Genomic DNA, 24,975 nt, shown 5'->3' with positions numbered 1-24,975 from the left:
GCACATACTGAAGGGATCGTTGATATTCTGCATCGCATTAAGTAACAAAGACCAGAGGACTTCAGATACAGACAAGATAGGCTCCGTCTGATCACAGCACAATCTCCTGTCCCATTCCGGACTGTGGATTCTACCATCGATTTTAATATTGCCATTATTTTTAAGCAGGATTCTTACAAGTGCGCCTGATTCTTTTAATTAGATCGTTACAGCCATTGTAATGTTTACTCCTATATAATCTCTTATGAATAGCATGGGACTTTTTAACATTAATGTTGCATTACTAGCATTTAGAACAAATCACTGAAATAGTTAAATCTGCGGGATGCAGTTTGCAATTTCTCCCCCTTTAAATGTTCCCACAACATATCTTTCAAAGGGTTATTACTGTTTATTTTATTAAGGCAAGGTAGGGAAGAACTAATGCGCAAAGTCTGAATCGGTGTGTATCCACGCTAGGTTATGTGCAGGAGCTTTCATGCAGCTTCTGTGCTCTTACAAAGCATTTCATCCCTAAAATAACAAACAAAGTTTTTCTCCTGCAAACATTTGGCTACACATTTACTACAAAACATGTACTTGACTGTTCTGTAGGCTACAATTAAAAAAAAAAAAAAAGAATCACCTTTATAGAGATCCTAAAAAGCTGTGGATTTTCACTTTTTCTTCTCCTCTGTTATGAGTCTTTTCCCTTCCATTATATTCCATTATGTATCTTTAACGCAGGGCTGATGAATCAGCTCACCGTCCTCCTGCGTGTCCATGCAGCCAAAAACTGCAGCAGGAAAAGATTTCATGAAGGCTTTCCAAAGCAGGAAAAAAACCCCAAACCACATCGTAAGAGATAGCTGCGAAAGCCTCTGTGTCTGCTCAAAAAATAAAGAGATATGCATTTTCAGATGCTAATACAAAAAAAAAAGATAATCTTTTTTATAAGCCAGAAGAATAATGTTGGATACATTCACTTTATACTCAGAGCTCGAGGTATGACAATTAGTACATCTGACGCTTACAATGCAGATGTTTATGATGTGAATAATAGATGGAAAGAGAGCAAAAATGCAGCTGTTTTGGTGAAATACAGTACAGTTTTATCCAGAAAATGTAGGAACTTTGCTCAAGCCACTACGCAAGTATAAAAGGGACTGTTCTAAGTGAGCAAAATTTAAGTCCTACAGCACTTCCCTGAAAGTATTCAAAATAATAAATCGCAGAGAAAAATATGTTTAATAATGTTATAATAATGGAGTGTTGCAAGAATTGTTGTAAAAGAAAGCCTGGGAGTGGGGGGAGGCAGCTTTAGGGGAAAACAACATGAATTTCCAGCAGCAGGGCTGTGTAATGATTCTATATTTTTAAAACGTGCTTGTGCTCCATTCATACTCTTTAAGTGCTTAAATAAGCACAATAAATGTAAATAATTTACTGCTTTGCAAACAGAAAATTGGGCAGAAAAGTAATTTTGTATAGCAACTTGGCTTACTATACCCAGTGATTTGGTGCCCTGTAAAATGCATTTGACACTGCTGTTCATTAAGTCAGTGCTATTGAGCCTTCTTCACATTCATTAGTGATTAATTCAGACAGATATTTAACTTAATAAGGTAAGCAAATAAACAAAAAATCACTTTCTGCGCCTTAAGGTTTTTTGGACCTCTAATTGGTTTTGTGCACTAATTATCAAGATTAACACCTTACACTTTTCTCAGTCCTTACACTTAGAAACTCCCGGTGGAAAAAAAGCAGACAACCTTGGGGGAATCCTTTTAAGTGCAAGGGGTTAAGAGTTTGTCTTTTAAAAGCTAGATAAGCAGCAAAGACTGGAAAGACCGATTCCAGGTAAATTTAGATAATAACAGGATGGGGAGGCAGAAGCTTGCAGAAATATATACGCAGCGACACACTCTACTGTTCGTGTGTATGTGAAGGAAGGGTTTTCAAGGGGATAAATTGTGTTGCAGCGTTTTTGAATAACTGGAAGCTCTGGTTTCTCGCACCGATTACAAAACACTGTATTCAGCCTGGGCTAAATGGTTATGTGTTGCAGTCCTGCTGCAGCGTTTCGCTTTCTTCACACCAAGAGTTAACTACTGGCCTTTAAAAGTTTCTTTTAACTCTGCTTCCCACAGAAGGAGAAGACTTTATGTTAGTGCCAAGGCATTGTGATTTCCTTCAGTGTTCGTGTGGCCGTGGCATTGTTCGAGGCGTTGCCTGAAATTCCCCTCCAGCTGAGCCTGGTCGTGTCCTCCTCTTACCTTAGGCTCAGCTCAAGGAAACCCTTCCCTCTCCCTCCAGTCAGCGTCAGGGCTTTGGGAGAAGGCTGCTTGGGTGGGAGAAGCATCCTCCACCCAGGCCGACGGGTGCAGCCTGCATCCCTGGGAGCCAGAGCATCATCTCAAGATGCCCAACTCTCCCTTCTGCATCCAAACATCAAAGTTTGTCACTATCGCGTCTTGACATCCCCTCAGAAAGTGCCGTATAAAGTGCTGATTCAATGTCTTTCTTGCAAAACCCCTTCTTGCCCGCTCCTACGTGCTGAACTAAAACACACCTCGGTTTGCTCCTTATGGATACAGGTAACATCGTGGGCGCGTGCCTTGGGAAGGCTTTGAGAAGGGCCACAATTTAAAGTTCACCTCAGTCCCAGGCACGAGATTCATTAAAACTCATTTTAGCCGAGCCGCCGTTACAAGTTGTTGCTAATGACAGTTTGTCACAACCGAATGCAATATTTACTATGCAGTATCCTGAAATAACCAGCAGCCTTGAGAGAGCTAATTGCCACTTTTCCTGACGTGGGAAGTCTCGCAGATCTACCTAGCTTCTGGCTCCAACCCGATGTCACTTTGCGGTACTTTTTGTAGCATTTGGGGATTTTTAAACTCCTTTTCCTTTAATTCTTTTCTTTCTTTAATGGGTGACTGGATAAATTCAGTGGTGGATTTTTGTGACACTAAAGCAGCAGATAAGTCTATGATGCACTCTAGCTATGTGGTTTAAAAATCCCTTACCATATGTTTTCTCACTGGAATGCCTCGTCTTGCAAAATTACAGGAACCGAAGCTTAAAAACACAATTAGGTAGTTTAAAATGAAATATTAAAGAAATACCACATATTTTCTGATATGCCTGCGATATTTTTCCTCGCTTTCCCCCCCCCCCCTTCTTCTTTTTTGCTTTCTTTTGTATTGTTCTTTGAGTTGTTCAAGGAGCCCAACTGTATTCGATTGTTGTACTAATCATGCTCCACATTTTTCTGATTAGGTTATATAGGCTGTGGTTAAATTATAAATGAAAGAATGAGCTACCAGAGTACTTGTCATAACAGTATCTTTTATGTTGTTACAGAAGATTGGGGGGGGGCAGGAATCAAAAAAGGCTTTATATGATGAAGACTCTCCTCGCCTATTTTGTGCTCCTTATAATATCTGTATAGACAAGTAATGCAATTTGTTGAAATGTTTTTCTCAGGGATTCTGAGAACTACAGCACAATATCTGCCCACTGAGAAAAATGTGAGAAAACTGAATACATAATACATAAAGATGCATATTGTAGTATAAACTCAGTTGTACACACAAACACACCCTCTCCAACTCCAGTTTATTCCAGTATTGTGCTGTAAAGCAACTTGAGCTGTTTTTTTTCCCTTATGCCATATGTTAAAAAATATGTATTTCAATAATATTATAAAATTACATTTTTAACATTTAAATTATGTCTTATATTGGCATTTTCTGTACTACTGCATGCATAACATGAACACAGTTGAAGGTGTGCCTGATGATAGCATGTATTTTTGTTTGCATGATATTATTTTAAGCAATTGACTTTAAAAATTATTTTAGGGAGGGCTACCATTGTAATAATTAAACTACTTAACTAAAGGCTTGCCTTCTATCTATGTTGAAGCCACTGGTGGTTTAAGAATATATTCGATATTCCTAAAATTAAATATATGGTTTAAGCATTACAGTACTTTAAGCTTTTTAGTACAATATTTAAAATAATAAACACTAGGAGAATGGGGGTTTCGTGTTAAATATTATCCTCTCCTTAAATGAGTCATTTTTTTCCCCCCAGTTTTAGGCAAATAAAGCTAGGAGGTGGAGAGAGAGGCAAAGAGGGAAGTCTGCAGATGTGCAGTATATTAACACCCTGCATTAAGTCATGCATTTAGTTATTTTTCAATGATTTTAAAGCAGAGCTATTCTTTAGCTGTTCACCGGCTTTCAATACAAAGCAAATGTATCATTTGGGTTTTGTACTTTATTGCAGTAGAATGAATCCTTAAACATAGCAAGGGATTTTTGATGAAAACTCTGATGCAAGGCGATTGCCTTAATTGATGGGTATCCAGTGTGGGACAGGTGAGGGACTCTGCGCGGTGGCAACCAACACATGTTTTCTCTGTTAGACATGCCTGTGAGCGGTGCTTTTTGCACCCCTGCAACCAGCCTTAAGGGTTCTGTTTTTTTGGGGCTTTATTGGATGAACTGTCAATGCTTTCCAGGATAACAAATCTTGTTTTATAGCACTTGGTGGAGTTTGGTTAGGGGCTACCTCTGAGCAACATGAACTTGGCCTTGCTGTGTGTCTTACACTAATACCTTCACTCCTGTAAGGAATCAGGGTACTTGAGAAACAGCCTGCAGCCATACAGCTGATTATTTCACCAAATTTGCATCTTTTCAACAGTAATGGGGATGGCTTTCACAAATGCTCCCAGGCTCTAAATAGACAGTTTAGTGGCTGTTTCTAGTTACTTCCTTCCCTCTCCCCCTTGGGCACTCGCTGTGCACCCAGCCCCTGGGCTTGGAACCCGCAGGGCACCCTCCTGGTGGCACCCAGGCACCTCCTGTGTGTGCAGAAGAGACGGTCCCTGTCTAGGGAAAGATAGGGGGGTCCTCTGGAAGAACGCCCAGGAGCATCCCTTGGAGGAGCTGGGCTCACGTTCTGGCTGCTCTGAACGGGGTGAAGCAGGGCTTGGAAAGAGATGGCATGCAGGGAGAGCAGCTGGACACCAGCAAAGGTCTCCCGGGTGTCCGGGGATGGCAGGTGGATGACCTGAAGGGATGCATTTCCCTGGGGACCTCTGCAGCATGAGTACGGACTGAAGAAACCAGTTTGCTCCAGGGCTATGGCCTTCAAGGCAGGGATTTATTACTCTTCTTTAATAATCATTATTGTTATCATTTAAGAGACAAAATGACTTAAATCATAGGTTTTACCTTAAGAAAAAACAAACTTCCAAACCCAACCACTCTTGTAAAAATTAGTGGCTTTTCTGGCCTCCCCGTGAGGGATGGGGGCATCCACCTTACCCTGCTGTGCTCCTTGGGCTCGTGGCAACAGCCAAGCAGAGCTTCCCCATGCTTCGCTCCTCTGTTGGTCAGCAATGCTTGCAGAGGCTAAACCATCAAAGGGCTCAGTCTCTAAAATTTTACATTCCAGTGTCAGAGCCTCAGCTTTGAGCACAGCAGCACGGGTACCCGTGCATGGAAACATTTGCATGGGCAGAAGCCAACGTGAAACACCTGCCTGGGAAGGCAGCAAAGCATTTGTCATGGAGACCAGTGGGAGCAGCAGGGTTGTCAGGGTCTGACAGAGATGGGGCTTCATTTCACTCTCATGTCATGTGCACATATTCCCCTAAATAAATAAACAAAATAAGGCTGAGGAAAGATGAATTAGTTGAAGATTCCCGCTATTTATTTCCAATTCTGTTACTTTGCCATTCTTTAAAATGGGTGCCTACCCCTGAGTTCTTACAGATCATTACCTCCTACAAGGAGGAACAGCTTGTTCAACTGATGTATGCAAAGAGCTGAGTTTCAATGGGTTATGCTAGGAGACTGCTGCAAATAGGATGCTACTGCTCTTGCGACGTGTTGGCCACAGCTGCCCTGTTCTTTGCTGTCAACCCTGTTATTTTGCATGGATAAAGAGAGCAGGATCAGGGTGAAATGATAGGAAATGTCATATTCTGCTTTTGTTCCAACTCTAAATACTATCAGTGTCTATTGTGAGCTTACAGCATTTCTTCCCTTTCCCTGTATTTTCTAAATCCAAAGCAGTGCCAGGCTAATAAAATTTAAAACCTTCCCCGAAAACTACGCTAAAATATCAATACTGGTCTCTCTTAAAATCCACAGAAGGAAACTTAAGGATTAGAGTAAAGCCTTATTCTTAATTTATCTGTTGTGCATAAGTATTTCAGCACGTAACACTTCTCTGGAAGGATCACCCACAATTTTTTCTTTCGTCTAGGCACCTTAGGGTGAGTTAAAAGGCAGAGGAAACTCGCAGAACCATTGTGTCTAGTTGAGCACTCATTATAAAATGGATTACGGGTACAGTAAACCATAAAGACTGTTTTAGAGCCATTAAGGTTCAGCTTGTCACTGCTGACATGGACGCACTCTTACACCATACGCTCTTGACATGTCAGGAGGTGCTTAGGGATGCTTTCATACATGCTTTATTGAAATGACAGGCTATAGCTTCTTCGGCTGCTGTACATATGCATGGCTATATGCTAGAAATCCAAATGAAACTCCTCTTGAAAAAAAAGTAAGAATCCTTACACGTATGTAATGAGTGCCATCTTAAGTGATAAAGTTGTCATCTACATTTTATTTTTAATGTACTTTGTAACAGAATAATGGAATCACATTTATCCCTGGAATAAAATGTGGTTGAAATCAATGAGATTTACACTGAAGTGAATTCTGCAGTTGATAAAGTGTGAGCTCAAAACCAAAGCAATTTCGAATAAGAATGAAAAAAGTATCAAACCCTCAGATTTCCCTTCTGAAAATGTCTTTCCATCTGTATGTACATCAATTGTTTCTCCCAGGCTGAGCTTTGACTTGTTAGGGCTTTTTGTCTTTCAGATCCAAGAAAAACTTTGCATACAATTATGATGCCTTGAAAATAAAATTTTTAAGTGGAAATACCAAGAGAGTCATAGCTGCAGAGTCAGATCTCACAAACCTTGCAGGTCTAAAATTCACATTCATTAAATGTTTGGAACACAGAAGGAATGCAGGATTTGGTCCTTCCGGTCCTTTTCCCAAGCCGTGGCTCCACAGAAACAAATGTGAACTTTTGGCATACTTGAAACCGGAAAATCGCAAAAATTGGTCCAGATCTGAGATTAAATATGTGATGAATCTCCCTGGCAGGAGATACATGGCTGGAAACCTGCTCCAAGAGCTGTCAGCTACTTTTCTCTGTCTATGGGTGCTGGGTACCAGCCCCCTCGCAAGGCTCCAGGAACGATGATAGTGGTGAGGATGTCTTGTGCAGAATGGGGGAGGAAGAAGGATGAGTAATTCTTTGGTGCTGGAGAAGACATGGATTTGTTCTATTTTGCACAAGCTGCAGCTCGGAGACAGCTGTAAGGGAGTGGCAGTGTGGAACTGGGGGTGGCAGAGCAGCGGTGGACACCATGGTTCTCCCAGAGTCTGCGGCAGGTGAGAGAAATGCAGAAGATAATATACACGTGAAACAAATTACATATTTCAAACGTGTTTGCAAAGCGATCTTTCTTTCAATGCATCAGAAGTCTCAAAAATTTACTCATTTTAAATAAAGCCCATTATGAAACACCACTTCTCAGTGCTCACTTGGTCCGGGACTCGGCCAACGTGGAGGATGGATGGGCAGAGCTTCTTGGGCTGCTCTTGGCTCTGGCAGGGCAGACCACAGCCTCTGCATGAAACCACAATTATCAGTAATAGCAAGAATGTGCAATTTGGGTCAGAAACTCATTGCAGGCTGACAAGCAAGCTGGCATGACAGTCTGCATGTTAGTCAAACATATTTAGACTCAGAGTAGGGTGAATGCGGCAGGATGCAAATCGCAAAGAGTTTCTGATATTAAAAAATAAATTTCGATGCAAATACGCAGGCCTGTGAGGGGCGGATTCTCAGTGTAAGAGTTAGAATCACACATTTATAAGATTGGCAAGGTGCAGGACTCCCTGTTGACCCCAAAGACAACCCCAAAAGCATGTGCGTGTCTGGACACACACACAACGGGAGCAGTGTAGGCACAGTAGCATCACTCCTGTGACTGCCGTGTAAATAAGGCCTTATTGCACTTCTAATGTTACCTTAAAATTGGCTTCAAGCATCACTGAAAACACTAAAAATACAAACAGAAAGGAAGAGAGCCTGGCAAATGCCAGCAAAATGTACCCACGCTGAAGGAAAGCAGGGCTGGCTGCTACAAGTAGAAAGGTAAGACAGAAACGGCTGCTGCTGCACCGGTGCAATTGCAAGATGTAAATCCCCCACCAGCCTTAAAAATTATGGGCAAATGCTGAGGAGTTCTGGAAAAGGTTCAAACAGCAATTTGAACCGCGCTTGAAAGCCAGAGGGGCCAGTAAAGCAGAAGATGAGCAGGGCAATGGCACGCTGCGTGAGGGAGGCAGTGCGTGCCAGGCTGTGGCAAGGGAGCGATGCAGAGGGCAGGTTGGGAGAGGGCAGGGCGGGATGGTGGCGTATGGAGGCAATGTGATGGACCCACGCAGTCCCTGTGGGCAGGTAAGGGGGGGATGGAAGGAGGGAGCTGAGAGCCACGGAGTGCCAGTCTCCCTGCATGGAATGAGTCAAGAGGTCATGGGTGGTATGGCCATTTCTACGCTAGCTAAGGGCTAGCAGTGCCACCACGAGTGAGTAAAGAGATCTCTCAAGAATTCAGATCGTGTCTCAGTTCCTTGAATGAGTATTTCAGAGGTGAAGAAATGGGAGCACAGGTGAAGAGCGTCTGATCAGGTTGGAGGCAGAATGGGAACACCTGCATGGACCAAGCGTGAGTAGATGGACTTTCCTCCTCCTCTGTAGCCAAATACCCTCTTGTCATTTCCCTGGATCAGGGCCTATGCAGGGTGCTACAGGCGGTGCTGAGACTGCTGAAAGCCAGGGCGTGAACTTGCAGGAATGATCTCATTAGTGCCAGTGCTGGTGTGACCGGGAGGACTTTGGCATGGGCAGCTGGGCCCACCTGCGTCAGCCATGGAGGCTTGCCAGGACACCACAGCCACGCACTCCTATGGAGCAGGACCTATTGGCCGTCTCCCCTGCAACAGGCTGTGCGGAGGAGAACAAAGTCATCGCCTCCGCACCAGAGCTAATGTGCTGCAATTCCTGCCGTCACCATAGGCAGAAAGTAGAGGGTACAGACTGACCATTAGCTAGCTGGAATTATTACAATTAGTAGATCGTAATTATTGGTAGGAGTCTGACACATTTTCTTGCATGTGTGAATATTATTCTGTGTTTATACATTCAGTACTATCCCTCAATTACTGCTTTTGTTTGTGCTTCTGCAGTGCTGTGCAGCAGCTTTTTATATCTCTGCATAACGTCCCAGCTACGAGGTTTTACAAACACGTAAAATTTCCATAACTCACTCGAAACACAGAAATATATAACAGAAAAAAATGCAGAATATTACATGGACCTGTGTGTCCAGAGGTTTGATGTAATACCAATGGACTTTCTCACTATTGGATGTTTTGGCTTCCTGTTAAGAAGTGGCTCTCACCAGTCCTCTCAGGTTCATCTCTGTGTCCCTATTTGTACTACGCTGACTTTTCAGAGTTGCGATGGTAAACAGCAGGTCACAATTTAAGCTCTGGGAATTCTCGCCTATTGATAACACAAATCGATTTCAGCACAGAACATTGAGCTTTAGAGGCCCTCAAACACGTACATAGTGAAAGATTTTCTTTTTTTTTTTTTTGAGCCTTTCTTTTTAAATACATCTGAAGTCAGGCTTCTGTCGTGCCAGCTCCAGCTTGTGATGGAGAAATACAGGTGCTTCGTGTGGGTGTGAAGGTTGCTGTGAACAGCCTCAGAGACAAGAGAGGTTGGGGCATATACAGAAAGTACGGGAAACACAAGACCTTTTTCATGTTTAAGGAAAAGACTGAAAACTCTGGCATGATGGCTACTGATGGGAGATGTCACTTTATTCGTATTTGGACATCAGAGAGACTGAAATGCTCAACAGGAAAATCTGCAAAGGACACCTAAGGATGTGCATGTGGAAGGGGCTGCTCCTGCTTTGCCCTCTAAAACATACAGCTGCTGAGGGTGATTTTTTTCCTTTATCATGAAAGAAGGAAAATGATGAAATGTTTTGATATGAAAAGAAATTTTCCAGCTCCCCTTGCTCTCACGGTGGGTCACACGCTTTTATTAAGTGAAACAGAGTAGCATTTGCTGGGAAGGCAGTGGGTTGAGGAGGAGGAGAAGGTCCAGGGTGAGGGTATCCCTGTAGCTTCCCTCCCCATCCCAGCCCAGGCTGGAACCAGCAGGGAGCACAGAGCAGTGCCTAATTACCATGTACCCATCTTGTATTTACTTTAGAAATTGCTTCATGTTAATTAAATATGTTACCTTTTAAAATCTGCCTTTGCCACATTGAAATGCTCCAGTGTTCGTGATGAGCTCTAAATGAATGGGGAAGAAATGTTTGTGTTCAACGCGTTTATTTGTTTTTTGGCAAAATTCCTGGAATAAATTAATAGATTATATCATTAGGCATGAGTAGCTATATCCTAAGTATTAGGATACTCACAGATAGTTTAAGTAAATAGGTAATAAGATAAGTGTACAGTGCTCTGTATCTGCACACATGCAGATATTCTATTTGAACTTAAAATACAATTACTTATCAAATGCCTCCACCAGGACTTCACTCTGTAAAAGACCCCATTGGTAACACACAGGGAAATTTTTGCAGTTGCGCAAGATGACTCCGAACTGCTTTCTATATTTCGACTTGTACTTTTGACTTTTTCTTTCTCTGGTAACGCCATTATTTTTGTCCCTACTCAGAGCTCTGACCTGTGCTACATGGAAAGTTTAGAGATGAAGTCATTTCTGGTTTGAGTTACTGGAGAGACTTTAATTCATCCAGCTGTGCCTGCTCAACAACAATTCCAGCATTCAGCATTGACAACACACCATCAGCAAGAGAAATCAAACAGAAAAGGCAGCCTGTGTTGAAAGGAACACTTAAAATCTGCTCTCATTTGTAGAATTTAACATCATCAAAACACTAAATGTAAATATGAGCAAAAGGAAAACACTGAATTAGTCAGTCAAGGTATTTTGTTGAAAAAAAAATCTTTTTTTTTTTTTTTAACAGAATATTAATGAAAATCCCAAAGGAAGTATCATTAAACATAAAGGTGCGTCTTAAAGAAAATGAAATTGCTGGACACTTCGCACAAAATGACTTTGCATTATAAAATACATGACGTGTTTCCCTTGTTGAATATATGTTTAAACTCATGTTCTGCTATTAAGGTGGGGGGAGAAGGAAATCCTGCAGTTCCTAGTGGCAACTATAAGTGAGGAACTCAGCTTTGCAGGGAGCGGCTCTGTCTCAGTTATAATGCACTCTGAAATCAAGTAGAAAGGGTTTCAGGATTTCTGAGAGCAGTTATATCTTCAAAACAGTTCTTTAACCTGGAGTATAATTAATAAATGCTCATTTACACGTTATTGAGTTGCCATTCCAAAAGAAATAAGGGAGTAAAAGATCTTTTGAGTGAAACAGAGACAAAATATAGATCTGCTAGCTGGTATTCAAGAGTGTAAAAATAAATTCTCCTGGAAGTTTTTTTCTTTCAATCGATAACATGTAAGAAGGAGAGAGACTGAATTTTCCACCTCATTCCCTGATTGCCTTAGATTACACTATAACTGTCTTTTGAAGAAGGTGATGGTGGCGATGCTGATCCAGACAGACCGTTCCTGGGAGGCGAGGGACACACTGCTGCGTGGCTGGAGGTAGCACCAAGCACCCATGGAGCGTTCCCACATTCATTTGGCATGGGACCAAGTTGTTGCAGAAATAATAGTCAGGAGGGATTAAAAAAAACCCCATCTGATGGTAATTTCAAATATTGGTGCTGTGAGAGTAGCTTTGCCACTACAGGAGGGTGATCACCAATGGGCGTCCTTGGATCTGTTGCCTTGTGAGGCTGCTTCGGCATAAAGATCTATCGCATGGGGTACAGCCGCCGTTTAGGAAGAGGCAGAGCTGGCTCTCTATTATCTGATCTCCTGAATATTCAGATATTACTAATGTTTTATCTCCTAAGAGCTAGAAGGAAATAGAGGTGGGTACCCCTTGGTGCCCGTCATGCTGTATGTGGGGTTTTGGTCCATTCTCTGTAAATCTTGGTCCAGAAACAGTGATGAAATTTCATTTTAATAACCTAATGAATAGATTTGATTGCTTCTCCTGCCTGACAATGGAATCTGGTATTAAAGAGCGAGACTGGAGCAACAGAGCAGACTGACACCTTCAGACACCTACACCGTGGCAGGAGGACGGTACCGGTGGCTTTGCATCAGCATTTACAAATCAGCGGCAAAAAGAAGCCAGAGAAGAGCCACGCCGTTGCTTGTTCAGCTGTAGCCGCTTGCTAGGAAGAACCAGCCTGACCTGATATTTCTAAGCTACTGTTGCCAATTTTGTGTCTTGCCGCTTACATTGGCATATCTTTTTCAGGATAGGGATGCCCTCTAATGTATTAGATAGACACATGCTTTTAAATGTCTCTGTTTTCAATTTATGTTTGGCATAAATAAATTTCATTTGTTTAACTGCCTTTTAAGTACAGAAGGAAAATTCTGGTAGTCGGACAGGCAAGAAAAATAGCGATTGAGCATGCAAATCACTTCTTTTCCCTTTAAACAATACATACTCTGCTGCCTGCATTTCCCCAAAGATACTGCTGCAGCTACACATGGTTGAAGTCTGTTTTACCCTTATATAAGGCAATGTGACAAATGATTTAGAGGGAAGTAATCTCTAATCAGCATAACTTCATACCGCACAGAGCAGAATTACTGTCAATTTAATTCTATCTCCTCGACACAAAACTCTGAAGTGTTTCTTCCAGTTGAAGTTTTGTAGCTGAATAATAAATAAAAGAGGGTGCAGTACAAGTACTGCATAATGTAATTGTACCCTCTTTGTTCTTGTCAATCAGCTTTAACACAAGTTAAGTCGTCGTAGATGTCATCATGATCATATTCATAGTAGATTGCTTGGAGTTTTGGTACAGTCATCTTCTGCAAGAAAGTTCCTTTAATAAAGAGGCGTGCGGTAAAGGTTTCAGGTGCTTTATAAAACTTTGACTTTGCTCCTACTACAAGGCAAGAAAGCACAATAATGCATGCATGAATTGCCAATAAATCAAAGGCCTGCCTTTTATTTAATTCCTATTTTGACATGTACATACATAGCATTTTTAAGAGATAGCTCCAAGGTAGCTTTTCAGTCCTTGATCAGATCATGAATTTAATTAATTCAGTGTAGACATGTCATAGATTTAAACCCTTTAGAATTACATTTTTAATACAGATCCAACATTTAATGTCCTTTTTCATTTTTTTCTTGTGAAGTAAAAAAAATCCTTTAATACTCTGGTAGCAATTTTTCCCTCTTATTATGAAACCGTGGCTCTTTCCTAATTATATGGCTGCAAATTATTTACTGTAGTTTTAAATTAAGGAAGGAGACAAGTAATCCAGTGTAAAAAACACTGTTCCAACTTCAAGAAGAAATGAGTGTATGTGTTTAATTTCTCTTTAGGCATACAGCTGTACAGTCACTGTATAATGGAAGGTTTGAGACAAAATGGTCCCCCACCACCTTACCTCCGTGTAATGCAATTTAGCTTCATTAAATTACTGGAGGGCCAGTTACTTAAGCAGAATATTGATTTTCAGTCTGGGCCATGTTTAACATAATTCTGCGTAGGCAACAGCTAATTCTGCATTTGAATCTCACACCCTAATGGAATTACACGATGCAGCTGACCATGGGTAAGGCAGGGCTGGGCTGGGGGCTGCTGCTCCCCCCTGCCCGTCCTGCTGCTTTTAACCCCTTCCTCCTCCATGCTGGCTATGCACACTTCAAACAGCCGAGCCAACAAATTTCTTGTTTCTTCGGTAGAGCTGCTGTCTTTTATCTGGGGATGTGTAGCCCCGAGCTAAGTTTTGGTACTGTAAAGTATCTGTGGGGCTATTATATTTTTCTTCACCAATCTATATCTCGGTCTATATAGCAACAGAGCTGCACAGAGACAACACAGAATATGGGATTTCCTCTAGTTCCTAATCCCAAATACTGTTTTCTAAACCTAACAATTAAAGGATGGATTTTGCTTTAATTAAAATCTGATAAAATGAACCAAATCTTTGGCTGGAAACTATATACTTTACATTGTTGGCTTGAAAGCTGGTCATTATTTTTATTTATTATTCTGTTTAATGATGAGATACAGTTTACAAGCCATTGAATAATAATAATTTAAAATGGTTCCCTGTGAATTATAGTTTGTTGCTGTCTTAGAATTTAAATAGTGTGTGGGGAGGAATAGTGCTTATCGCCCACATTAACGACTGCATGGCAGAGGGGGGCGTGATGCTACCTCAGTGGGTTTAAGATTTCAAGTAACAGGGTGTAAGACGGGCACTCACAGATCTCAACTTCAAAAATCAGTTGCTCTGGAATGCCCTAAATTAATCAAAATAGCAAAACATTGAAAATACCATCTAGGGCTTCAGCTGATGATGATTTTCCTCTTTCATATTTAGCAGCTAAACTGTTCTCTTGGTACTCAGTCCCTGGAGACTCAAACATTTCATCCTTCCACAAGTACCAAACACTGTCCCTGCTTGTTTGGGAAATTTTGTGCAGAGTTGGGTTTATAAGACCTTTTTTTTTTTTTTTTTTCCCCAGAAATACTGCTTCGTGGAAGAGAATTGCTTGAGGGCAGCTTAAAATGTTAGCTAGGAAGAGTCTCTGTTTTAAATGAACTTATCGTGGCCACTCTTCTGTATGCAGCTCGTGCTCCACTCAGCTCCCCAAGAATAAATTGATTTTAAAAGTTCCTGCTGCAGCATTGGTGCCACAAAGAATTGAGTTTGTGCTTAACTTGAGAGCTATGCCCTGTCCCGTTGTCATCAGTGGATTTCGTCAGAAGCTGTCAGTATTTCCATTGATTCAGATCATGGCATGTATCCACACGCATCTGTTTTGCGGCACGCAGAGAGAAGGTTGGGCTCAGGAACCAGACTTTTGCTCTACTTTAGCCATGTTCAGATGTAGATGTTTGACAAACAGATTTGGGAAAGAGAAGACAAACTTGATTGCAGCTTTTGAACCTTTGTTTGGTTTGCAACAACTCAATCCCTTGGAAAAGTCAACCACGTCCAAGCATTAGGACTGTGCCATATATCACAAGCATGGAAGCTGAGTTTTGCTGTGGCTACAAGCGTGCTTAGAAGGAGGAATTTCAGCAGTTTCCCTTAAATGGGTGAAGTTCGCATGTTTCATGTCTCGCTGACGCGAAACTTTAAACTAGAATGGATATCTCTTAAAACAAGAATAAGCATCACCAAGCATCACTGAAACTGCTGTTTTCAACAGGCATGCCTGACCAAAGCATGGGACAGAGGCATGGAAAAGTGGCATGCAAGACACCTGGCGGAGGGTGCTCCAGGTTCAGGGACAGGGGGGGAGCATGGGCAGGTGAGGCACAGCCCCAGCTCTGCTCCCCACTGGAGCCAGTGCAGCCGGAGCCTGTGCTCCCTGTGACTCCCAAGGAGCAGCTCCCTGGGGACCTCCGAGCAGCCTTGTCCTGGAGCCCATCATGGTTCTTTGGTTTGGTGGAGGCCTGAGGTTTCACCAAGCCTGCTGCTGCTGCTGCCGTCGTCAGAATGCAAATTGCAGCTGGCCGGAGGGATGCTGCTCACATTAATTCCTCAGGACTTGGCCTCTCACAAACTCTTTCCATTTTCCCTCTCAAGTACAATAGTGTAGTTAGCAATTATTTGAACTGCCTCTGCATTTCAGTCTGGGGGAAAATATGCAATATGCAAAACCAATTTGTCATTGGGAGTCAATAATTGGCATCAGGTGCGTTACTTAGCATCCTGTCATGGATTTGGCATGTCACCTGATTGATAACTCTGTGCTTTCTCATGACATTGAACATAATTTGTTCCCTATCACGTTTGCACACATGGCCCGTGGTCTTTTGTTGCCTACTGTACGCCCTCTATCTTTGCATTTCATAGGTGGTAACGGAGAGCGCTCCCTTCCCTGCACCTTGGTGCTTCCTGTGCTGTCATATTTCTGATCCTGAAATGGTGGTGTAGTGGATGAACCCGTCTGTTTGGATCAGATGTGATGAAAGAGAGAGGGCAGGAAATACCCGGGGAGGTCTGCACTGGCAGAAAGTGATTGAAAGCATCAAACTTACATCCCTTCTCTCTTCAGATTTGCACTCGTTTTCCACTACTTTTTATCACACTGATCCGGTGGCAAGGATCTCCATTGACTTCAGAGGTGTTACTTACAGAAGGGAGTGTTAGCCATTATATACAAAGTAGCAGAATCTGGCCATATATAATTAATACAAATATGTGCATAATTTAAAGGTGCCCCAGGAAAGCCTTAAATTACATGATAACCATGCAGACACTGGCCTAGGAAGGAAAACATGGGGAGTCTCTATTAGTGAAATTAATTATATGTAAGATTGTCTTCAATAACCATGTGGGAATGATTAAGTAATCAGTCAAATAAAAGATTTAATAACAAATTCCCTATTAATTATACAAGAACACCCAGTAAAAATTAAGTAAAAATGGTTTTCAACGCATTAATATTAACATTAACTGTTCTGAAAATATCATAACATAATTAAGTGTAATTTCTTGTAGCAAAATATACTCATAATAGCAAAATAAACAAGCCCCTGACTAGTATTTCCTGAGGAAACTCAACAGTTCGAGATGTGTGGTGGGATATGGAGGTTGCAGACGAGACCGGCTCAGATGAGTGTTGGCAGAAAGTCTGTGGCGGCAGTGCCCAACGGGCACGTGTGTGTGCAAGCCGTACTGTTCCAGCATCCAGGCACTAAAAGGTAAAGAAAACCAACATAGCAAGTCTGCCAGAACAGGGACAACATAAGCAGGAGGCCTGGAATATCTTAAGGTGCACCTAAATCTATTACAAACACAAATGGTGTATCCAATCTGACTATTTCTGGAGGATTTTCTGGGTCTGTATGCACCTTGTTTCTTCCTTTTGGCATTTATTCCTTTTATTGTTGGACTGACAAAATTCACTTTATCATTACTATCACCCACTATGCCATTAGGAATGGGAGCCATCTCATTTATTGCAGCCTTCTGAGAATTTGGTATCAATTTCAGGCTTTACATCCAAGACATTTCTGTAGTTGGTAGAGGAAAGGGTGTATTTTAGACACCTCTTTAAAGATGGAATTAGTTGTCCTGTGGAGGTACATCTCTTTATGCTTTAGATTACTAACTTTGGCTAGAAATCTAAATTCTTTATATGACTGAAGGTCAAAGTGAAAACATACATGCAACAGGGCGGTCCAGAGCTCACTGAAGTCAATGAGAATATTTTTATTAATTTTAGTAGATTTTAAACACAGTCACACTGCAATTTCCCAAAGGTAAAATGCTGTGGTTACTCTGTTAGAAAAGCTGTTGTAGGCTATATTGATAATCTGTCTGGTCCCATAAGCTCATAGCTGGTGCATAAGAACAAATATAGGTATGGGGAGACATATAGTAAGACTTTCCTTGTCTGTTTTTCTGTCTCCAGCAATCTGCATCTCAGGGACTTCCCAAGCCAGAGGTTGTGTTTAACAGCCTGTGAAGGACCATTTACATTGCAGGAAGTGTCCAAAAGCAATGAAAACAAGCTAGATCAGATAGAGTTTTGTGTTTGGCCTAAATTGCATCTTCCCTCCCCTCCTCGCCCCCCAGCAAACATTAAAAAAAGTGGGATTTGATCCAAGCTTTCTCATGCAACTAAGAATGAGCAATGTTTTGTGAGGTCCTTTGCAATAAGAACCCATCAAACTAGCTAACAGATGCTGCAAGAGTTAGATTTTATTCCTAGAGAATCACAAAAGTAAAATTTTTAAAACAATGTAGAGTGAAAGGCTTAACTTTTCAAATGAAAATATATTGCTTCTAAAAAAAAGTGCTTATTAAGGACAAAGAAAAATAGTAATAGAAATGAAAAGATCCTCCTGGTACATTTGAACAGTCTTACAACAGTGCTATAATAGTACTCTCTGTACTTCTCTTAAACCCACATTTTCCTTTGGATGTAGGATAAAGCTATATGAAATAAGGAAAGATAGTTAATATATTTTTCTCTAATTATCACAATTACTCTTCCCACATCAGGGTTCTGGATACTGTATTTTTCCAAAATCAAACAGAAGAGTCTTTCCCTCTCACAGTGAAATAGAAAGGAATTGACATCTACTCAGAATTGCAAAATATTATTTATATGCAGTATTTTTCAGGCAGCAGCACAACTGGTAATTGTACTTCTGAGTAACAGTTAATTAGTAAAAATTCTTGAGTTATGTATGTGTTCTACTAAGTTGCTTCAAGGTCTTGAATCCAGAGAGTGTTGTAATATTTTCAACAAGAGTATATAGTTAAAATAATGTGGAGTTTCTTATTGTCAAAATCTGAGAAATAACCTGCCAAACCAATCATTCTTTCCCAGGAGTCTCGCAGAAGGCCTGGATGTTAATTGCATTTAACCTAGAACAGCAGAGCATTTTTTTTTTTCTTTATACAATAACTAATATGTAAACTACTGTTGCACTTTGAAATTACTTTCACTTAAATTCTATTATTGAATCTCCACAGTGGAATATATCTAGGGTCCATTTCATTAAAAAAGACTAATTACACTGGAACTGCACAACATACTCGGCAATCTTCCTCGGCATGGCTGAAAAATGAGCATTCAAGAGATATAGCACACTTATTTGTCCTGTCATTCCTGAGAAAGGTTTATGCAAGGATGCAGTCAAGGCCAGAAATGAAATTCTGATTGGTAATGAAGGGCCACTTCTTTTTTTCCTATAATAGAAGGAATTTACATGGATTGGCTGACAGCTAAAACAGTGGAAATACCTACCTTATAATTCCCATTGATAAAAAAAAACAAGTAAGCAAAACGCAACCCTACAATACCAGACTGAAACACGGTGTATACTTTCCCTACATTACACACTAATATTCTTTATATTTATTTATACAGACAACCTGAAAACTCCATAAATTTTGTCTTGGAGGCTCACAATAAAAATACACCTCGTGTAACAAAAATATAAACTGGCAAGCTGATCACAGGGTGGACTGCAGGGTAACAAACATGTAATGTTCCTGTAGCCCTCTGCCAGCTTCCTCTGGTTTGGGGAATCAGAGCCCCTGAACTGGTATCCATGGGTGGTGATGCTCAGGAGGAATTACTGGGGAAGGATAAGGTGGTTACTCCGGATTTTGCTGGTGGATCTCCAGAAATTGGCAGCATTGGTGGATGTTGGGGAAGGAGCTGTGCAGTTCTCTGACACATAACCTGGTGGATGGCAATAGGTGAGCTGGGGTAAGTGGTTTTTTTTTTCGGAGGAGCGCTGGAGGAGCTGCTCTGCTCACAGGCATTTCTCCCAGCTATTTGGAAATGCCTTGCTTAGTTAGTGGTGGAGTGGGTCAGGTCCTTACCAACGCTGAAATACTTGTCCTGTGAAGCGCAGCAGTTATGCTAGAATCTGCTCAGGATTTGAACAGCTTTTGCTTGCTGCTTTGACTTTTCTGCTCATGTCTTTGATGGAGTAGAACAAAGACGTGTTAGTGCATGCCTAAAAGTCTGCCAGTGACGCTGGACTGGATGCTGGCAACCAGTGGATCCTTGGCCAAGATTTTGTGCTTGGACAGTTCATATCTGGAGCATCGTTGGCAATGCCTAGTGCAAAACCCCATTCATGAGTATGGGAAATATTCCTGGTTTGCATATACAAATGCAGAAATTCCATTTCTGTCCACTGAAAAAGGAAGAAATATACCTGTGGGAACCACTGTTCCTATCTTGCTCATGACTATGCTGCATCTGGGACAAGTTTTCCCAAGGGGGACAAGTTTTGCACCACAGAAAGGAATTTCCCTTTCAGCATTGGAAGGGCTGAAGTCCACAGTGGGATTGGCCATTGCCCAGACAGGACTGCTTAAAAAGCAGCTGAGACAAGAGGAAAAGCAGTGCTGAGGATGCCAGAATTGAAAAGTCCAGGTCCGAGGTGTGTCAGGGTATGAAGCCTGCAGCCTTTCTCTTTCTGTGCCACCCTCTCACTGCTAGAAGTCATGACAGGAGTGAGAATACTCAATTCTTCTGTCTTACACATTTATGCATCCATGAATTTGACATAAGAGCGATTTCAGTTCTTTTTCTCTCCCATTGGGACAGTGAAAAATGAACACTTAGCCCAAGGAGCAAACCCAGGAACATATAGTCAGTCCGGTCCTTGAGTAAGGTCCATTAAAACATTGCAAAAACATTAAAGTTCATAACACCATGGTTTCTATTTCATTAGTAAAGTGTTCCTGCCAAAAATGTGAGACCTTTATAACTTGTTGGCACTGAAAGTATAACTGACCTTGTGCTGTATTGTAATAACTTCTTATTCTAGAATCCGTCTTCTCTAAACAGTTTTGTTTTGCCCGGAATGTACAAAGTCAGGGAGTTTGAGGGTGGAACTTTGCCTCTGTGCCTTCCAGCAGCCACAGAGCCCGTAGCTATGTTGTGCTGCATTGGGATGAGGGCTGCACAGGAGCCAGGAGGGCAGGAAGGTGGGAGACAAGCACAAGAAGTTCAGTTGGGGAGAAACGCAACATCCACATAGATAGTTTGTAGGATGCTAAATAGTTTGGTTCTGTGATAGGAGACTCAGATGTGTGCTTGTTGTTTTTGATAGAGAAAGGACATAGTGTCTTTCAGGCAGAAGCAAGAGGACCCCAGAAAAAGGAAATTTCTATACACTGTCTCTTGGTGCTTCTATGGAAGGTGACATAGGCTAAACTCTACCTGTAGTACAGAATAAATTTGCTGCAAAAATGGGGTACTGCAAGATTTATGGGGCAGGCAGATATTTTTTTTTATGCTGTATTAGAACAGGGTATAGAAGAGTCTATGTCCTCCACACTACTGAATAATAATAATAATAATAATAATAATAATAATAATAATAATTTAATGATGATGCTTGCTTGTGTGAAGAGAGGAATATGGGTTTTATTACTCTTACAGCTTCAGTCTTGCCAAGGCAGATAAAACAACTGTTACATTCATTCCTGTTGCATTGTCTAGACAAAATTTGTTATCTTGACAAGAAAAGAGAGAGAAGATATTTTGTTAGTGAACCCTGTTTTGTAAAATGCTTGTCTGGTAAACAATATAGAGGGATACAATATTCATCTGAAGACTATAAATGGTTATAAAGGCACCTCAGTGTATGCTGCACACTCTCAGCTCCATCTAAATAATCTGAATGTCCTGATTCATTGATTTGTGCATTATGCTCATAAAGACATTACATTTGAGCTTGATATGAAATAAAAGGCTTTGGTCAGTCAATACCCTTCAAGAAAGCACTTCAAAGATTTTATAAAGGGGTTGCTGACCTGTACACTGAGATTGGACCTCGGTTGTCCAGGGAGAGACCTCTCCGCACTTGGACTTTGAACCTGCCCTCTCCCTCTTTCCCAAAGCACCACACAAAGCAATAACTTATTACAAGTCAGTGTTTTCAACTGTGCATACAAGGAAAAACATCAAAACAACGCTGCTGAAAATAATCCCCTTTAGAGATGAGATTATGTTTTATTGTTTCTTTTACCAAGTGTACAGTACTCAATATTTAGAATGATTACTCTGAATATTCAGGTTTAGCAGACTTGTCTTTGCCTGTTTCGTATGCTTAGCAAGTGCGGAGCCATTTGTGGCCCACATTTCTCTGGAATTTGTCTTTCCTCAAAAATGAACACTGATTTGAAATATCTGTATTTCAAATGGAGCCAGCAAGTGGCAAACTTTTCACTTATTGGTCTTTACTAACCATTCCCATGTTTCTCTTAGCCCCTCAAAGGTTTTGGAGTATTATTTGTGAATCGGAACTCCTCCTCCCCGAGTGTTACCCCAGGCTCAGTTGGAAACATCTTTGATTTTATGCCCTACCAAATTCTCACTCAGGAGGAGCTTTGCCAGTCCTGCCACTCCCAGCTTGGCGCTGTGGCATCAGCTTTGGGGTGCCTAAAGGTCAAATTTCTTCGTTTCTTCAGGTCAGAATTCCCAAGTCCTTTGTGGTTTCTTGTGGGTTTATTTTCTTTCTTAAAAAGCCCATTTATGAGGTTTTGCTGGGTCAGGCCGATTGAAAGCTTGATCCAACTCTGGGGTTACCAAAAACATACATCAAAAATGAGTAAGGCTGTAATGTCCTTTTTGTCCAAGTGTGTATTGTCCCTGCTCTGTATGCAGTAGAGTGCTGGTGGTATTCTTCAGTGAGATGTTTGTACACGACCAAAATTTAGGGGCACTGCTGAGACAAAGGAGTTTGTTTGTAATCAGAATTCCTTTCATGAGGAGTGTGATTTACAGACATTTCTAAAAGCAGAAGGACTCTGTGCTATTATTTAAAAGGCTAGGCTGCTCAGAGTTATTTATAAACACCAATACAACAGAAACAGTTTCTAACTTCAGGCAGAAAGATACTATTCGTCATATAATTCAGTAGGAAAATAACAGATCTGTCGGAAGTGGCAGGAAAAGGAGACCATATTGATGTAGAATCGAACCCACATAGATTTTCCTTTCTTTGAAATCAAACTGTGAAATGTAAAATAAGTAGAAATAAACAGCCAATCGTCCCAACACCATTTTTCCCGGTCAAACCATGCAAAAACCCCTAAAACTCACAATGGAGCAACTTCCATTTTAGATCAGTTTCTCCTCCTCTCGCATGGTCTATTTATTTTTATTGGTTTGTTTCTCATTAAATCCTTCAATTACTCTGCAGTGTAAAATGGTGAAATTATTGGCATGTGCCACTTTCATCATGTATTTGAGTTTGCTTATTACACTTGCAGAAAATGCTTGAATGATATTAGGCTCTGCTGTGGATTGAGACAGAGTTAATAAATATTATTTGGTGTTTTTTCCCTGAGAAGCACTGCTTTTCTTGATTGTTTTTTACAGTTGGATTGGGAATATTGATTTATTCACCACTGTTACAATAATTGTATACAAGGAACAAAAAATGCAGAGGTAACATTTCATCAGCTCAAACAGATTAATTAGTTGTAGTAGATTAGGCACAGTGTTACACAGAAAGATTTGCATTTAGAGGAAGAAAAAAGTTGTGTTTTTTTTTAATCTTAAAGAAGGCAAGAGAATTTAATAGAGATGTGATACACTGAGCTGCTTGGCTTATTATTCAATCAGTGTTTCCAAATGAGTATTAAAGGGCAACTTTAAATATTAACTCTTCTTTCTAAAATAAAAATACAGTGTAATTGTTGAACGTTTGGTACAGGGAAATCCCTGCTTACTTGTATAAGAAAAGTTAACTCGGTTTTGCACCCTAAATTTAAAACTGTACAGAAACTATGAACCAATGTATAAGAGAAACACAGGCATTTAATAATCTGAATAACCTATCATGTATTTTGAATGCATGGAAGCAAATACGTTGTTTATATTTTTCTCTTTGTGCATAGAATTAAGGTGAACCTATGAAGAGGTAAATATTGGTATCTTTTGTGTGAGGTTAAGTTGGCCGTGATACTGAAAATTATTCATTAAAGGTTATGAGGTATTAACAAGAGTTTAAAAAGTGTCCTGATTGTTCCCTATTTGACCCCTTTCTGCAGGGAATTAAAATTTCTCAGTGCTCTGGACCACTGACACCACGAGGGTAATTAAGCAATTTCCCCCCAAGGTTTCAAGTTTTAACATCTTTCAGTATTGAAATAAAGAAGAAAAACATTTTCTATCACTCTCCCATTCTACAGAAATCTACAGAGAGCTACACAATGGGCCTTGCCTGACATGCTGATTTTCTTTTTAAACCATCTGTTAAATCATCCTGGCTTGCAACATATTAGACATTATAAATGCCCCTAATTTTTCAAAGCAGTGCACAAGGATTCAGCTGCTTGACTTTCAGTTTATGCCGCGCTATCCCATCCCAGCCATTGAGAGACATTAAACATACAGAGCCAGTTTCACAGCTCGGCTAATGCCGCTTTTTTGTCAGCCTGGCAATGCAGAGCATCTTTCAATCTGGCTTAAAGGGCCACTGGAGGGATGCTCCACTGCCGCAGCATCCTTGAATGACACAGAGCTGCCACGGCCCCCCTCCTGGCCCCCTTCTCATGCAGCCCTGGGAACGCTTGGTCCCCACTGTCCAGAGGCCCTGTGATCCCTGGGATGCAGCTGGCTTTGGACCGGAGGCAGGGAGTGCATCCCCTGCCTTTCGGGAGTACCTTGGGATGCGTTCATCAGAACAAAAATCTGTTAAATTGTGTTTGCAGCCGGTGCCTGGTGGGGGATTGCAGATCCGGCCCCTGGGACCGCTGTTGAGATTAGGTGAAAGCTGTCCCACAGGGATCCATGCATCACACTGGGATTTCGCAGAAGATGTGGTGCAGGAGGGATACTCAGGTCACCCTGTGTCCCATAACAACGAGAGCAGGAACACAGCATGAGCCCCTTCAAGCTCTAGCATATTTATCTTCTTTTACTCTGTTCTGGGTATTTCGGATTTTTTTTTCCTGATAAATTTAGCTGTCATGTAAGTTATGATTTGCTGATTGACCACTGCATGCTGCCTGTGCTTGGATGCTCAGGGCAGGAGGTGTGAGCTGCCCCCAGGATGTGCCCTCCCCAGCTGGCAGATACTGCTTCCTAATGCAGGGTTGCAGCTTGATCTTGAGATGCAGTGCAGCGCTGGGTCACAAATTAAAGGCATTTTCAATACTAGAAGACATTAAAAAAAAGAAAAAAGTCCAAGGAAGGTTAGGCTTTAGATATAAAAC

General features: G+C 41.2%; 1 long non-coding RNA gene across 1 annotated transcript in view; it reads right to left on the bottom strand.

Moving 5' to 3' along the window:
* Positions 1 to 763, bottom strand: part of LOC128852739 (uncharacterized) — an 8,984-nt gene extending 8,221 nt beyond the window's left edge. Inside the window, exon 1 of the long non-coding RNA XR_008450773.1 lies at positions 626 to 763. This is a non-coding gene — a long non-coding RNA (uncharacterized LOC128852739). The remainder of the gene's footprint in view (positions 1 to 625) is intronic.
* Between the last annotated feature and the right edge of the window lie 24,212 nt (positions 764 to 24,975).

The sequence above is a fragment of the Cuculus canorus genome, chromosome 7, assembly GCF_017976375.1.
Source record: "Cuculus canorus isolate bCucCan1 chromosome 7, bCucCan1.pri, whole genome shotgun sequence".
NCBI lineage: Eukaryota > Metazoa > Chordata > Aves > Cuculiformes > Cuculidae > Cuculus > Cuculus canorus.
The sequence above is the reverse complement of the archived record's forward strand: the minus strand, read 5'-3'. Positions and strand labels throughout refer to the sequence as shown.